Source organism: Eretmochelys imbricata, chromosome 9 (assembly GCF_965152235.1).
Source record: "Eretmochelys imbricata isolate rEreImb1 chromosome 9, rEreImb1.hap1, whole genome shotgun sequence".
NCBI classification, from domain to species: Eukaryota; Metazoa; Chordata; order Testudines; family Cheloniidae; genus Eretmochelys; species Eretmochelys imbricata.
In genome coordinates, this window is record NC_135580.1 from 9,240,567 (window position 1) to 9,245,946 (window position 5,380).

Consider the following 5,380-nt stretch of genomic DNA (forward strand, 5'->3'; position numbering starts at 1 on the left):
GCTATCGAGGAAGAAAATATAGTCTTCCCCCTTCTCTACCCCACAAAATGAACCCACCCATCACTTCTGTTTCCTTCACCTTCATAATGAGACACTTCCCACAAACACCCATGTGAATGCCAGAAAGTTACCCCCAGTAAATGGGCAGATAACCTATAGCTTACATGCATTTATCCTCTGGCTGAGTGAGCTACCTTCATGAAGCAGCCACAGACTCCATGCCAGAAGCCTGATCTCAGGAGATGCTGCGCTTTGCCTATCTCCTGCTGTTTCCTGACGTGAGTGCAGATGTTAGACCTAGTATGGGGGTAAGCAGAGTATGGTGAAGGGGCAGGAATGTGTGATTCCCAGAAAGCAAGCAGCAGTGACAATGATGACTCACTGCATGCAAGGGTTCCAATCTGACTCTGCCTCCCAACAGACTCCCTTACTCCATGCTATACCAATTGCTAGAATATACACATGCACAACCTGGAAATTAGTCTCCTCCTGGTGACAACCATTTAGGGATTAGCTTGTTTCCTGAGTGCTAAAAGACCCGAATCATAGAATCATAGGACTGAAAGGGATCTTGAGAGGTCATCTAGTCCAGTTTCCTGAACTCATGGCAGGACTAAGTATTATCTAGACCATCCCTGACATGTTTATCTAACCTGCTCTTAAAAATCGCCAGTGATGGAGATTCCACAACCTCCCTAGGCAATTTATTCCAGGGCTTAACCACCCTGACAGTTAGGAAGTTTTTCCTAATGTCCAACCTAAACAGTACTTGCTACAATTTAAACCCATTGCTTCTTGTCCTACCCTCAGAGGTTAAGGACAACAATTTTTCTCCCTTCTTGTAACCTTTTACGTACTTGAAAACTGTTATCATGTCCTCTCTCAGTCTTCTCTTCTCTAGACTAAACAAAACCAGTTTTTTTCAATCTTCCCTCACAGGTCATGTTTGCTAGACCTTTAATCATTTCTGTTGTTCTTCTCTGGACTTTCTCCAATTTGTCCACATCTCTCCTGAAATGTGGCACCTAGAACTGGATGCAATACTCCAGTTGAGGCCTACTCATTGTGGAGTAGAGCAGAAGAATTACTTCTTGTGTCTTGCTTACAATACTCCTGCTAATACATCCCAGAAGTATATTTACTTTTTTTGCAAGAGTGTTACACTGTTGACTCATATTTAGCTTGTGGTCCACTATGACCCCCAGATTCCCTTCCCTAGTACTCCTTCCTAGGCAGTCAGTTCCCATTTTGTATGTGAGGAACTGATTGTTCCTTCCTAAGTGGAGTACTTTGCATTTGTCCTTATTGAGTTCACTGGAGTTACCCCAAACATGAATTTGTCACATACTGTTTAATAAATATGTAATAAGGGAAAAGATTTTCAGTCCAAATAAGCATAAGAGATACAGCAGCCTGTAGAAGACCTAATAAGATAAAGAAATAGAAATAATGGGACTGATTCTCATTAACATCAAGGCACCTTTACACTGCTAATTACATTGACATCCACTGTAAGACACCATTACCTGCCAGAGTGGTGTAAAGGGTCTTATTGTAAATGAGACTCAGGCCTAGCATGTGGAGCGATTTGGTAGCTTATTATTGAGATGTACCACAGATAAAATCTTCAGGAACAGAGCAGAGCAAACTAGTTGTAATGAAGAAATGAATGAATAAATTTTGCCTTTTTTCTTTTTCTTCTCATTATTGCTACTTATTTTCTGATCGCACTCAGAGGTGTCAATCAGGATCTGGGTCCCTTGTGCTAGGTGCTGCATAAATACATATGGAGGCATGGCCCTTCCACCATGCACAAGTAAAATTTGGCTAATTTTGTTTTTGTAATTATTTTGCAAAAAGCTGTTTATGAAAATTTTGGCTAATTGATTGTTTAATTTCATTGCTTTCTTGTTTGTTATTTCTAGTTGCCTCCAGGTCATACAGATTGGTCACTTGGCATCTTATGGTATTTCCACTTCTGCACCTCTATTATGGTCCTATGTTTGAAACTTACAGGTGTTAGTGAAAGCCTTGTAAATAACTCCTCTTATTGCTTTCTCTCTCTTTGTGTGTGTGTGTGTTTGTGATATAAACATCTTTGATGACTATTTACACTGGTTTGGTCACGGAAAGTGTGACGGACCTCCTTTCCACCATCACCCCCACTCCGGAGAACATCATCACCACCACCACTTCTCTAGGCAAGGACATCCCCCTGTAGGGCCATCACACAGACATCATCATCATCATCACCAAAGCTTTGGCCATGGACATCCTAAGAGACATTACCATAGATGCCCACCACCTCCTGAAAATAGGGTCGTCCACCCTGAAGGATCTGAGCATCATCACAATTTCTCTCCAGAGGAACACCAGCATGGGCCTCCTCATCTTCCTCCATCAGGTCCTCATTATCCTCTCCCACCCCCTAGCAGACCACATCATCATCATGGCTTTGGCCATGGACATCCTAAGAGACATTACCATAGATGCCCACCACCTCCTGAAAATAGGGTCGTCCACCCTGAAGGATCTCAGCATCATCACAATTTCTCTTCAGAGGAACACCAGCATGGGCCTCCTCATCTTCCTCCATCAGGTCCTCATTATCCTCCCCCACCCCTTGGCAGACCACATCATCATCACGGCTTTGACCATGGACATCCTAAGAGACATTACCATAGATGCCCACCACCTCCTGAAAATAGGGTCGTCCACCCTGAAGGATCTGAGCATCATCACAATTTCTCTCCAGAGGAACACCAGCATGGGCCTCCTCATCTTCCTCCATCAGGTCCTCATTATCCTCCCCCACCCCCTAGCAGACCACATCATCATCACGGCTTTGACCATGGACATCCTAAGAGACATTACCATAGATGCCCACCACCTCCTGAAAATAGGGTCGTCCACCCTGAAGGATCTCAGCATCATCACAATTTCTCTCCAGAGGAACACCAGCATGGGCTTCCTCATTATCCTCCCCGTCCTTATGGTTGCAAACACAGCCATAGACATATGCATCTACACCGTCAGGGGTCTAGCAATTCTTCCCAGGAAAGAGGAGACGAGGGCAGTTCCTTAGAAGAGCACATTTCATCCCAAACACCTCATCCTTTCCGTAAAAGACAGGTTGGATCCATCCATCACATTCCAGTTTTAAATCAGCATGATGTGCTCCCAGCTCCTGCTGCAAACTTCCCTGACCATCCGCCAGCTCCCCATGATCCATTTTGCAAATGTTGAAGTGAGAAGCCAGCAATTCAGCCTTTTCCACAAGTCCCTTCAGAATCTACAGCATGCCCAGGAAAACCCATGTATGATCTGCCAGACCTTTTGCCTTTATTTCCACCTAGATCTACACAGTGAACGTTTTTCTTTTAATTGAAATGCTCATCATTCCAAGCCCTCAATCAGTGTAAACTCGTCTTGTTCCATTGATTTCAGCGGTGCTATACCAATTTATACATAGCCCCAAAGATGTAACATGGAGAAAGAAAATATCCTAACAATGAATATTAAACTACAATTTTTCATAGTGAAGATTAGAATACATGCTTCTATATACATATGTATGGTATACCGCGTATGACGAATGCACCTATTGCAAATTCATGCCCATAAAGCTCTGCACTTCATCATCCAGTCTCTCTCTGTCTTTCATAGGCGCCGACTCCGTGGGAAAAATTAGTGGGTGCTTAGCACCCACTGGCAGCCAAGCTTCCCTCCCTCCCGCCCCAGCACCTCCCACCCACTGGCGGCCCTCTGATGAACTCCTCCCTCTTCCTCCCAGCGCCTCTCACCTGCCACGGATCAGTTGTTCTACAGCATGCAGGAGGCATTGGGAGGGAGGGGAAGGAGCAGGGATGGGATGTGCTCGGGGACAGGGTAGAATGGGGCAGAAAGAGGTGGGACGGGGTGGAGTGGGGGCAGGAAGAGGCGGGCAGGGGTGGGCCTTGGGGGAAGAGGTGGAGTGGAGGCAGGAAGAGGCCGATCAGGGTAGGGGTTTAAGAGATGTGAGGAAGGGAACAGAATGGAAGTTGTGGGGAGATTAGGGCTTGGATAGTGAGCCCGGAGGGACAGATCTGAGCAAGGAGACTGGGACTAACGAATGACAATTGGGACCAGATAGGCAAGGAGAATGAAACTGGGACAAGGAGCCAGGGGTTGGGGAGAGACAGGACTGAGATGGGGGAAGTGCACAGAAGGGGTCACACTTGTGCGGGGACAGGCAGAAGAGTCTGTGCCCTCTAGAGAATAGTCCCTTTTAGTGCCTGGAATGTAATTCAAGATTCTTGTGTCTCATCACTCCTCTGCAGTCACCAGATATCTATGAACTCACTGGCACCATGTTTGTCTTAACCCGTCTCATGCTGGTCTACAGAGAAGATGACGGTGTACTATTGATATCAGTTACTGTTAGTTCAAGGGGGACAGATCTGTGCAATAGAACTAAAGGTTCCAGTCCTGAGGATGACCCAAGCGGATGTAATTATGATGCTACATGATGGACTTTCTCTTTTTTCAGTTTGCTTTTATTTAAACCTTGGAAATTACAACAAAAAAACTGAGTTAAAAGAACATTAGGTTGAGTAAGTCACTTCACTTCTCTGTGCCTCATTTTCAGCATATGCTTAATAAGGCTTACCTAGGGCACCAGGGAGTTGTGAGCACTGATTTGTTTATGGCCCAGACACAGGATCCACAGGGTTGCAAGGGTCGGCACTAGTAGTTCCAACTGCAAGACAAGTGCCAATGATTGTAAAGCACAATTTAAATGTTAAGTGTTATTAGTCAGTTATGCACATTTGTGCAGAGTCATTTTTGAAACATGGGCTGACTTCCTAGAACTCTTGCACCTTATTAGTAAACAGATCCCTGAAGATCACAGTGCCACTGTCCAGAACCAGCACTTGTTGTCTCTGGGACATGCCATGACCTTTTTGGGTGTTTTTATAAGCCTTATATAATAATTCATTCAGAGTGGGAGTTTTTATGTCAAAAAGTATCCAGGAGCGAGAGGGCTACCAAATGTTCTGAGATTTTTCCTGTGCTCAGGGCCCTGTGCTGCTGATGCTGGGGATCTAACCCTGTGACTCTAATGTGCAGAGGCTTATCCTGTTATCCTGATGGCAGGTGGACAACCTTGGTGTCATTAAAGTGACTGCACAACGTTTGTTTGGATAAACCCAAAGGGTTGTTTGCTAGACAAACAGGATATGATGAGAGGCCACCAACCCCCATTGCCCACATACTCTGTTTACTTGCCGACTGCTTCTGGAAAAAAAACAAGAGGTTATTAAATCCCTACCAGGGGGTTCCTTTTGCATTTGTATTTGGAAGAGTCCCCCAATTTCAGAGGGGGCTGCTTTGTCCAGTT